The sequence below is a fragment of the Gossypium arboreum genome, chromosome 8 (genome assembly GCF_025698485.1).
Source record: "Gossypium arboreum isolate Shixiya-1 chromosome 8, ASM2569848v2, whole genome shotgun sequence".
NCBI lineage: Eukaryota > Viridiplantae > Streptophyta > Magnoliopsida > Malvales > Malvaceae > Gossypium > Gossypium arboreum.
The window spans coordinates 70,954,001-70,967,474 of record NC_069077.1 but is presented as its reverse complement, the minus strand read 5'-3'; positions in this window follow the sequence as shown (position 1 = coordinate 70,967,474).

Genomic DNA, 13,474 nt, shown 5'->3' with positions numbered 1-13,474 from the left:
TAAATTCAACATCACATTATTAGCTAAATAGGGTTAGCGTCTAATTAATTATCTAAATTTCTTGTTAGCATGAGTTTTGAAAGCTAAATATTATCCGTCTTCTAATTTTTTAAATGCCCAATTAGGAAACCTACCTTCACTTACCTAGAAGAGTGTTTGGTCAGCTAAAGGACTTCTGGAGAAAGGCTTATGCTGGAGGGTTGGTAAGGGGATCACATTTCTGTTTGGTTAAATATCTGGATTTCAGGTAACGAAGAAGACAAGTTGCAGAATCATAAAAGAAATGAAAACATTGAGTTAGTATCGGACTTGATTGATGAAGAAAGTAGAACATGGAAATCAGATCTACTTGTTAATACCTTCAATGTAGATATTGCAAAAAAAAATTACGCAAATCCCTTTGGCGAGGTCAGTGCACGATGATTTCCAAGTATGGGAGGAGAACCATCCGACAATTCCTCAGTTAGAAGCACCTACAAACTATTATAGAAGACTACTCTGGTTCCTAGTAATAATATTATACAGGCCGAAAATAAAGATTTCTACAGAAAATTATGGAATTTACACATTCCCTCAAAAATTAAAATTACAGTTTGGAAAATCTCTTGGAACTACATTCATACTTTTGCTAATCTCAAGCTTAAAAGAGTGGTTGTTGAAGCTCGGTGCCCCAGGTGTTGACAAAACAATGAAGACAGCAACCATGTTTTCCGACAGTGTCCTACAACGGAAGAAGTATGGAGGCATTTAAAATTCTCCTGTGTACTTAATAATAACGTTCAATGTGTATGGGAATGGCTCACCTAGGTTTTTAACCAGGGGACAAGTGAACAGTGCCGTCTCTTTTGCTATGGACTCTGGCTTATCTAGACAAGTAGAAACCAGTTTGTAACAGCCTAATTTTCAGTGGTGTCGGAACAGTGATTCGAGATCACTAAATTCGACAAATGAGTAGGAAATATTATTAATTTAGTGAGTATAAGATAAATGTGAAGTTAGGAAAAAATTTGAAATAGTGAAATGTACTAAAAATATATATATATTAAAATAATTAAAATTGAAAGCGAGGTATCAAGACCTCGGAATTTTAATCGAGCCATAAATATTTTTATAAATATTTATGGAGTGTTAATAAGTTAGTATTAAAGTTTCACAAGAAATTTTAAAATCTTGATAGGTAATTGAACAAAAGGACTAAATTGTATCAAATACAAAATTGTGGGAAATGATTAAATAGCTTAAATGATAAAAGAAAGAGGGTTTAAAAGGCAAATAGACTCAAGGTCTATTTGGGCTGGACGGCAAGAGCATGAAATCACCAAGAAAATAAGGGGAATTAAGGGCAAAATTGGAAAATTGCAAATTTTACTTAATAAAGCTAGGACTAAAGTGGAATTATCTAGATTTCTCTTTATTTTTCTGCATTCTCATCAGCAAAAACACCATGGAAGAGTTCCCTTAAGCTGGTTTTTCATATTTTTACTGCAAGTAAGTTCAATTCTTGATTATTTCTTGAAATTTTTGTGTTTTTGTGACTTTTACAACTAGGTCCATTTGTTGAATTCATTAGTTCTTGATTCTATGAAAGAAATTGAAAGTTTCTATGAATATGTGCTGGAAGTATATGATGATTTGACATAGAATTAGAGCTTTAAATTGTTTATATGCTGATTTTATTGAAATAATTGAATAGAAAGTGAATGTTTGGGACCTAAATTGTAAAAGAGTTTGAAGTTAGAGTTTTATGTAGAAATTCTGAATTTCAATAGTTATGAAATAACTTATAATGTCTAGGAAAAGTATTAATTGAGAAAATTAGTTTAATTGAGGGGTTAATTAAGTAAGGACTGAATTGTATGAACTGTGAAATTTGGGGCAAAATGAAAATCAACATTTTGCACTAAAACAGTTTTGGACAGCAGCAATAGTCTAACTTTTAAAAATCTCCAAAAATTTTAGAAATCTAATTAGAGGATGAATAAAATTTGAAATTAAAGCTTATTGAGTCTAGTTTCTTATAGAAGAAATGGTGTAAGCAATGGAATTGTAAATCATGAGATATAATAAGTTTTGTGAGACAATGTCAGAATGATTTCGGGTTCCCCTGTTCTGAATTTGGAAAATCATAAAAAATTGGATAAAAATAATTAAGGGATTAAATTTATATATTTAAAATCCTTAAAGAGTCTATTTTCAATAGAAATAAGCGAGAACATCATCCGAATCTCGTACGATGAGATAATTAATTCTTAGTGAAGAAGGGTCGGAACTATCAGACAGCAAAACAGGGGAAACTTTAAAGAATAAACTGTACTTATTGGCTAAACCAAAAATTATGAAAATTTTATGGTAATAAGATAAGTTAGTCTAGTTTCAGGGAAAATTATCAGATCTTAATTTCAAGTTCTGTAGCTTAAGATATAAATAATTTAGTGACTATGACGCAAATGGAGAGTTTTGAATATACATAAGTAAATAGTGAAATTATTGATAATGTTACTTTTTGCATGTTATATAAATTAAGGATGTGGAATGGAGAGGAGGAGGAGGAAAATATGTATGAATATTCAGCTAGCGTGGCTAATTTGTATGTTTTAGGCTCATGGACTAAATTGAATAAAAGTAAAATTTTATGGGCAATTTTGTAATAAAAAAATGTTAGAAATGACCAATTTGCATGAAATGGATTATTTTATTATTTAAATTACAAAATTGAATGAAATTATTAATTTAGCTCAAGATCAGGGAAAAACATGTTTTAAGGATTAAATTGAAAAGTGTTAAAATTATGAAAAATTTTGACATTTTGTAGAATTCATAGGTTGTTATCAATTTGTGTGAGAATAACGGCTGGAAATAAGGATTAAATTGCAATAATTTTATTTTATTTTAACCTAAGGATGAAATCGTCATTAATTAAAAGTTTAGGGGTAAAATGATAATTTTGTTTAGAGCATTAGTTGAATGTATTATAACATGAAATAAATAAAAACGACGATCAAATTTCTTTATAAAGATCCGGATGACTTGAATACGAGACTTGAATGTGGAAAAGAAAAGATATCGGATTAATGAAATATCTGATAAATGAATCGGTAACTCCGATAATGCTCCGTAACTCTATTTTGGTGACAGATTCGGGTTAGGGGCGTTATATTTATTGGTATCAGAGCTAAGGTTTAGTCGGTTCTCTGACCGAACGTAGCATATGTGAAGTCTAGAAATACATGCCATTATATAACTTGTGATAAGATAATTTAATATCTTCCAGCTCTGATAAGATTTATTTTACTTAAAGATAGAGATACTTTCCCAACCGAGTTAATTACAATAATGTTGAAAGCGATACTCAAATATATGAGCAAAAGTAGATTATGATGAGTCGGAACTCATAAAGGTATGAATAAATGTTATATTTAAATTTATGTGTACAGTAAGTAAAATTTTAAGGTAAGTATCAATATTGAATTAAATTTGTATGGATATATGTGATTGATGTGGAAATAGAATTTTGGATATATGTTATATTTGAAAATTTTATTGATTGGGAATGTGATGAAATTGATATGAATATGTGATTAATTGAAATATGTATTGATTGGAAACTGGAAAGTGAATTGAATACCCTATTAACTGTACCGGACTGAGTCAGATATAGTTGGCATGCCATAGGATTTTGAGAAGGGATTTGGAGATGAGATTTGGATATGCTGATGTTTATATCCTTCGGATTTATCCGAAGAGGCACTTTGTGCTATTTTGGTGTGTTTTGGATGGATTATATTATTTTGATGTGCTTGGGAGGATTATATGATACTGGAGTGTTTTGGAGGATTGTACTGGTGTGTTTTGGTTGGACATTTTGGTGTGTTTGGATGGAATCCGTGTATCCGCCAAAGTCCGAGTCTTGTTAATAGGGGTAAATATGAATATTAAGTGAAATTGAAATGAGAATTGAATTTCCTATTAACTTGTCGGACTAGTCGGGTATAATTGGCATGCCATAGGAACTGGAAGTGTACGGGATTTGTCGGCTTTACTGATCAGGCACTTTATGTGTCGTATTTCAGGCACCTTGTGTGTCGCAGCAGGCACCTCATGTGTCGTTTCAGGCACTTATGTGTCGTATTCTGATCAGGTACTATGTACCGTTTTAGGCACAATGTGCCTTACTAGTGTGTTTGGTTGGATCCGTGTATCCGTCTAAGTCCGAGTTATGTTAATAGGGTTGAGTAAATGAAATGAGAAAATCGAATGAATTTGATCGATTAAACTATTGCAAGTGTGAAAAAGTGGAATTATGAAAAGAAATGTGAATTGTGAATTGAAATAGAGATATGAGATTGAAAGCTTGAACCAAAGGTTCATGAATTGATTAAAGATAATATAGATGATATATGATGCCATTTGATGAAAGACTATTTCCGAATATGAAATTAAAGCATAATTAACACATATAACTTATATTGTTACATGTTTGATGTCTATTATTTATTATAGTATTTATAATTTGAATTATGGTAATACCACTGAGTACAAACATACTCAACATACGATTGTATTACTATAATTCAAATTATTTATTATTAAATGTTAAATTTAAATTATGTATATGGTAAGAGAAGTATGAGTTAGTGATATTGAGATATTTGAAATGTGTTTATGATGAGAAGGAACTTAGAAATGTAAGAATAGAAGTTCATGATATGTATGTGACAATGTACGAAATGAGATAATCAAAAGTTGAGAAATGATGAAACGTGAATGAAATGAAAGTTTATATTGTGATAAACTTAAAAAAAAATGTTGAATAAGTTCACAAATGTGAAACTAATGAGTACAGTAATGGAATAATTAATAATGCAGACGGAGTTGAAAATAGTTTGACAAGTGAATACAGTTTTGAAAAAAAAAAGATATCAGATTATTCTAAAGATCATTCAGATTACGTAATGTCACGGTTAAAGAAAAAGTTAACCTCGGCTAGTTGACTTATTCAGATACGATGTCTGAAGTATGTGTTTGCTAAAATTTTTCCCGAATTGGTTTTCGTTAGTGAATGGAATGATGCGGGATTCATGATGACAGAATTAGTAAAAAAAAAAAGTAATAATTGAGTAGTAAAGATGTTTGTGTATGATAGTTACAGTTGAAAGGAATATGACCATCTTTTCTGGGTATTCTATATATTCTTTTATCCTCAGAGATATGTGTGTGGTTGTTCAGTCTCTGGTGGAGTTCTGATGTTTTGAGAATGCTAGTTAATTATGATGTTAGACGAAAGCCCTATTGGTCTGGTCGGTTTATGATCGTCATTTCTTCATCTTCTTGGAATTCTATTTTAATATGTTGGAAATGAAGTTAATGGTAAAAATTTATGTGAGACTATTCTTATGTTTCTACTGATTATGATTTTGTATTATACATGAGGGAAATATATTATCTCTGTTATGATGGAAGTCCAGAGTCGGTAAGTAGTGTTTTTCTTCTGGCTTTCTTTGAGAAATTATCAAGATCTTTATTATCTTCTTGTGAGTTAAATGTATTAGTGATTGCACGAGCGTTACATAATATCTTTGAGTTCATGTTCAGATGTCTATTTGTTAGCAAGGAAGCCGAACATTAAGAACATTTAGGATTATTGCAGTCAATGATAATACTAGTGTGTTATGAGATAGAATGACTATAGATTCCGAATTTGGATTGTCATTAACATCGGAAAGGAAAATTTTATTTAGTTTATGGTTGTTCATTTGACAAAGAAAGATCTGTATGATCATTTCAGTGAGTCTGAGTTTTCATTTGATGATCACCGAGTATATGTATCCCCGAGAGGTAATTTAGAATTTTGACAGTATGTTCCAACATTGTGTTCTAGAGTTCAAAGCTGAATTGAAAAAGATATTCGAGGTTAAATCAAATTGTGATTCTGAGAAGTTAGTAAAGGTGTTTTATGAGTGTTGAAAGCAACTTCTTACGGTAAGATTTTCGGGACGAAAATCCCTAAAGGGAGAGAGTTGTAACACCTAATTTTCAGGTTGTCTTGGGAAGAGTGATTCGAGATCACTAAATCGACAAATGAGTAGGAAATATTATTAATTTAGTGAGTATAAGTTAAATGTGAAGTTAGGAAAAATTTTGAAATAGTGAAATGTACTAAAAATATATATATATTAAAATAATTAAAATTGAAAACGAGGTATCGAGACGTCGGAAATTTTAAATCGAGCCATAAATATTTTTATAAATATTTATGGAGTGTTAATAAGTTAGTATTAAAGTTTCGTCAAGAAATTTTAAAGTACTGATAGGTAATTGAACAAAAAGGACTAAATTGTATCAAATACAAAATTGTGGGAAATGATTAAATAGCTTAAATGATAAAAGAAAGAGGGTTTAAAAGGCAAATAGACTCAAGGTCTATTTGGGCTGGACGGCAAGAGCATGAAATCACCAAGAAAATAAGGGGAATTAAGGGCAAAATTGGAAAATTGCAAATTTTACTTAATAAAGCTAGGACTAAAGTGGAATTATCTAGATTTCTCTTTATTTTTCTGCATTCTCATCAGCAAAAACACCATGGAAGAGTTCCCTTAAGCTGGTTTTTCATATTTTTACTGCAAGTAAGTTCAATTCTTGATTATTTCTTGAAATTTTTGTGTTTTTGTGACTTTTACAACTAGGTCCATTTGTTGAATTCATTAGTTCTTGATTCTATGAAAGAAATTGAAAGTTTCTATGAATATGTGCTGGAAGTATATGATGATTTGACATAGAATTAGAGCTTTAAATTGTTTATATGCTGATTTTATTGAAATAATTGAATAGAAAGTGAATGTTTGGGACCTAAATTGTAAAAGAGTTTGAAGTTAGAGTTTTATGTAGAAATTCTGAATTTCAATAGTTATGAAATAACTTATAATGTCTAGGAAAAGTATTAATTGAGAAAATTAGTTTAATTGAGGGTTAATTAAGTAAGGACTGAATTGTATGAATCTGTGAAATTTGGGGCAAAATGAAAATCAACATTTTGCACTAAAACAGTTTTGGACAGCAGCAATAGTCTAACTTTTAAAAATCTCCAAAAATTTTAGAAATCTAATTAGAGGATGAATAAAATATGCAATTAAAGCTTATTGAGTCTAGTTTCTTATAGAAGAAATGGTGTAAGCAATGGAATTGTAAATCATGAGATATAATAAGTTTTGTGAGACAATGTCAGAATGATTTCGGGTTCCCCTGTTCTGAATTTGGAAAATCATAAAAAATTGGATAAAAATAATTAAGGGATTAAATTTATATATTTAAAATCCTTAAAGAGTCTATTTTCAATAGAAATAAGCAAGAACATCATCCGAATCTCGTACGATGAGATAATTAATTCTTAGTGAAGAAGGGTCGGAACTGTCAGACAGCAGAACAGGGGAAACTTTAAAGAATAAACTGTACTTATTGGCTAAACCAAAAATTATGAAAATTTTTTGGTAATAAGATAAGTAAGTCTAGTTTCAGGGAAAATTATCAGATCTTAATTTCGAGTTCTGTAGCTTAAGATATAAATTATTTAGTGACTATGACGTAAATGGAGAGTTTTGAATATACATAAGTAAATAGTGAAATTATTGATAATGTTACTTGTTGCATGTTATATAAATTAAGGATGTGGAATGGAGAGGAGGAGGAGGAAAATATGTATGAATATTCAGCTAGCGTGGCTAATTTGTATGTTTTAGGCTCATGGACTAAATTGAATAAAAGTAAAATTTTATGGGCAATTTTGTAATAAAAAAATGTTAGAAATGACCAATTTGCATGAAATGGATTATTTTATTATTTAAATTACAAAATTGAATGAAATTATTAATTTAGCTCAAGATCAGGGAAAAACATGTTTTAAGGATTAAATTGAAAAGTGTTAAAATTATGAAAAATTCTGACATTTTGTAGAATTCATAGGTTGTTATCAATTTGTGTGAGAATAACGGCTGGAAATAAGGATTAAATTGCAGTAATTTTATTTTATTTTAACCTAAGGATGAAATCGTCATTAATTAAAAGTTTAGGGATAAAATGATAATTTTGTTTAGAGCATTAGTTGAATGTATTATAACATGAAATAAATGAAAACGACGATCAAATTTCTTTATAAAGATCCAGATGACTTGAATACGAGACTTGAACGTGGAAAAGAAAAGATATCGGATTAATGAAATATCTGATAAATGAATCGGTAACTCTGGTAATGCTCCTTAACTCTATTCCGGTGACGGATTCGGGTTAGGGGCGTTATACAGTTCTTATATGAAAATAAAACTACAACAAGTAGTGTAATAGCCCATTTTTCAGTGAAATCAAAATAGTAGTTTCAGGACCATAAATCCAACCCAAAAATATGATTTATTTTTATTTCATTATATGGTCCGTAATATGACAGATATGCCGTGAGAAAATTTTATCGATTAAGTGTTTAATTACAAGAAGGACTAAATTGCATAAAATGCGAAAGTTGAATTCTAGTAGCTATAAGGATCAAATAGCTATGGAATTCAAAAATTAAGGATCTTATATGGTAATTAGACCATTAAGAAAAGTATGTAGATTTTTCTTGGTGACTCATCCATGGAATTATAGAAAAAGGGCAAAGACTAAATTGGAAATACCAAAATACTTAATAAACTAAAAAGATGATAAAAGAAATCATTTTATAACCTAAAACACATGGAAACCCTAAGAGAGATAAAATAAACTTTCAAGGCCTAATTGGGTAAGTTCTCTTGTCCCGTTTTTAGTAATTTTGGTATTTTTGAAATTGGGGTAGCTTAATCTCTCTAATTGAGGGATTAATTTGAAAATTTATCAAGGTATGAAAATGGGTCATGGATGTATTATGTTGGAAATGAGAAATTTATGGTAGAAAATGAAAGATTATTGATAGATAAACAACTTTTACAAAGTGATTTTTGATAGAAATATGATTTAGGGACTAAAATGAAAAGTTATAAAGTTGATGAAAAATTCTAAAATTCTATGAATACATGTGCTGGAAAATTTGTAATGGCGTTTTGGTTAGGCTTGGAATAAGGAGTAATTTTCACAAGTTTTTCCGAGCCTAGGGACAAAATTGAAATTTATGGAAAAGTTAGGGGCAAAATGGTAATTTTGCCTAGGACATAAATTGAGTCCATTTAGATATGAAATGTGTGAAATTGATGGTTAAATTCATTTATATAGATCCAGACAACACTAATTCGAGGTTAGATCAAAGAAAAGAAAAGATTTCGGATTAGTAGACTTTTTCACGAACAAGTGTCGAGGTAAGTTCGTGTAACTTAATCTGGCATGTAATTATGTTAATTGAATGTTGTGTTTGTATGTAATGTGATTTATATTGATGTACATTACTTGAATGCTATTATGGGAAATTTGATACATGCTTGAAAATGGTGAATAAGGGTTGAGTCCCGATTGAATGTTGAATTCCGATGATTATATGCATTTCCCCAAAACTAATAAGGTCCTGCATTTGTTGCGGACGAGATTTAGCTTGGACGAGTAATCCCATTGACCTTGTTATATAAATGATTTAGCCTAGACGGGTAATCCCGATATAATATCTCTCGAACATACGTTATGATTAGGGTTTAACTTGGACTGGTAATCCTAATCGAGCTCCTCTAAGCATATGTTATATAAAGGATTTAGCCTGGACTGGTAATCCTGTTATACGATGTGTGGCTCGAGAGAATTTTTCTTGGTTAAGTGCCCTAATGGGTACCCTGGAATAATAAATTGAAAGATTATTGATTCGTACACTTCGAGTGTACTATTTAAGCATCCATCGGAATTCAATGATCCAACGGACATAAAACTCTTGACATGGCACAAGAACTTTGAGATGAATTGATAGTGACTTGAAAGAATATTGCTTGATGAGCTCATCTATGTTACTTGATTGACATGAATATTTTGATGACTAACATGTTTGATTGAATGTATGTGAGTAGGCAATTTAACCAAATGGATGGAAACATAACTTTGTATGCCTAGATTTTAATAAACAAGATTGGTAAGTTTAGTTTCTGTTATACGAACTTACTAAGCACGTAATGCTTACTCCGTTTATTTTTCTCCTGTTTTATAGTGCTCGGAAGCTCGTGAAGGTTGGAAGATCATTGGAGCATCGTCACACTATCAACTAGCATTTTGGGTATATTTAATGAAATCATTTTGGGTATAATGGCATGTATAGGACAACTTGGCCAATAGTGGCTTAAAATGTTATTTTGTAACCTAGCCATTGGAATGGCTAGTAATGGTTTATTTTGGTATGACTAAGTAGATTATTATGATATATATACATATGTATGATGTTAAGAATATGTGACTAATGTTGTGAATGCCTAAGTTAACTAAGGTAAGGTGGTGATCATGTATGCTTGCAATGATATGTCATGTTAAATGATGAAATTGCCTATTTTAAATGCTTGGAATGGTTGGTATTGGTTGTGTGTTTCAAATGCAGGTCTTAGGTGAAATTTTGGGTGAGAAATGAAGCTAGAAATAGCTTTATTTTATCCACATGGGCAGACACACGAGCATGTGTCTAGACTCTGTATAACACGCGGCCTGGTTTGGTTAGGCCGTGTGTCCCCTGTATCTAAATTTTGAGAAACAGAATGCTCAAAATTGGGCACACGGGCAAAGACAGGGTGTGTGTGTCTCATCCGTGTAGTGTGTATCTTGGCCGTGTAAAACCTGCAACTAATTTTGAATTGAATTAATTAACTATACGGCCTAGCACAAGGGCATGTGGCATGGTCGTATGTATAAGTCAAAGAGTTACATGGGGTCGAATACAGCCTCTAGCATGGGCGTGTCCTAGGGTCACATGGGTGTGTCCCTTAGACCACAGGAGCGTGTAAGCCCTGCACATTGGAAAAATTTTGTAATTTTACGAAAAATTCTTAAAGGTCCCTATTAAGTCTTGACTCGATTTTAATGCTCATATTGGACCTCGAAGGCCCAATCAAGGGACATTATGAATGATCTCGGTAAATAAATAGTAATTTATGTAAATTAATTGAAAAATGTTCTGAATGTTCTGGTAATGCTCCAAAATCCTGTCCTGACGACGGATACGGGTTAGGGTTGTTACAAGTAGAGATATCTCAAAACAAATAATCAGTTAAATCTCAGAGTTGCAAGGAATAGAGGAGAAATTACTTAACTTAGAAACAAGCAAAGATATTAAACATGATGATCGAAGGATGAGTGTGCCTATTTATTTTTATTCGACTTTCGGTCAACAATATTTTAGATCCGCCTCGGAGCTGGTAGTTCGAGATGTGGGAGGGGAAATCTTGGCATCCAAATCGGTTCTCCACTCAAATGTTACATCACCGTTTGCGGCGGAGGCACATGCAGGGTTACAAGCCATAATATTAGGGATCTCTATGGGAGTTAATGCATGTAATATACTAGGGGATTCAAGAACAGTTATCAAAAAATGCCAGAGTATAGAATGTGACAGATCGATTATCGAAGCACTTATCAGAGATATCCAAAACACAAAGACACACTTTCAAGAATTGGGGTTTCATTTCATCCCAAAGTCAGAAAACACTTTTGCCCATGTTATTGCAAAAGAGGCATTGAAAAAAGAAGAAGGTCACTACTTGGAGGGCGACATTCCAAGTTATGTTCGACGAGCAATGGAGAAGATAAGGCCAAGACTTCCAGATTGAAGATAAGAAACGCTTCTTTTGAAACATGTAGCAGAAGACTAAAAGATTTGATGAGATTTGAAGACTTTATGAGGCCAGCTGTTGTTGTCAACTGGAGATATTAGGATTAGGTTTCCTTTTTTTCAGTTTTTTTTATTTCATTTCTAATATCGGGCCAATTTCTTTGGAGGTCTAGTTTCTTTTATTGTTTATTAGGCCTGCTTTATTGGACTCAAATCCAAGCTACAGAAAGACAATTGTTCCTTTGAATTTTCTATTTATAAATCCAGTCGATTTATTAAAAAAAAACAATAGGATTCGACAATGCATCAGAATAAGGACAAAAGGTTTAACCCTAAACCCTTATTACAAAAATTCAAATAAAAATTTCTAACATTAAATATTTTTAAGTTTTTCACATTTTAATTTTTATATAATTTTATAAATTTTAGGGATAAATATTAAAATTCTACATGAACTATGGTTTAATCTGCAATTGTATACATGAACTTTGATTTTGTGCAATTTTATATATGAAATTTTGATTTGATTCAATTCTTGTAAATTATTAATACAATTATTGATATAACATCATTTTATGTTTATATATTTATCCAATATAAAAAATTGATATATTTAATTTTTAAAATGTGTATGATTAATCAAAATTAAAGTTGCAAGTATACATTTGAATCACAATTAGAGTTTCATGTGTATAATTGCACCAAATTAAATTCCATGTATATAATTGCACATTAAATTAAGATTCATGTATGATTTGAGATTTATCCTTAATTTTTAATATTTTTATAATTTCTATGTTTTATAGTTTTGAAGTCATGTAGAATGAATTTGGACAATTGGCTGTCCAAATTCAATTGAACCTTGACAACCATTTATCCATTTATATTCTAAATGCACATTATTATTATTATTTTATTTTTTATATTTTATATTATTTTGATTATTTTTCTATATATATTTTATAATTTCTAATAATTATTACTATTTTTATGAATTTTGAAGTTTTATTTATTTATTTTGCACTTATCTAAAATAAATCTAGACAATTATATATCAAGATTCATTCTATATATATATATTAATTAATTAAAGAAAATATTTTTTTTGAAATTTTTTGCTGACGTAGTACCCATGTTAACATATTGCCTTGTGGTCACTTTTGATAGCTTTGGTCAACCGCATTAGCGCGATCAACAATTAAATCCATCAACTAATGAAGATGAAATGATTTTTTTTTATTTTATATAAAAGTTGTTTTCAACTTTTTTCCTTTATTCTTTTTTACCCCTTAGAGCGAGGGAAGGGGAATGCGAAGGAAAAGAACAAATGATAGAAATTAGTTGTGTTATTTTTTAAGTTAATAATCGGTATCGTGTAAATTTCAAATATTGACATTTTATTTTTGAAGCTTTTTTTATCTATTGGGTTAAATTATTTTATATATATATATATATAAACGATGAACAACATATTTAAATAGTTATTTAATTTAATTTTAAACTACGCATTAAAAAAGGTTGGTTTTATGGTGATGTAAATTTAGGATGTTATTGGCTGTTAGAAAAATTTAAAATAAAATTAGAGTCATTTTAAATTAAATGATTTGTTGAAAGAGGTGTACATATGCTTAGAATTGTTTATACAATCAATCTCAAACCCATTTAGGTTTCTCATCTTTACTACTAAATGATGTATCTAAGATAGTTGACCTATATATTAACTCACAA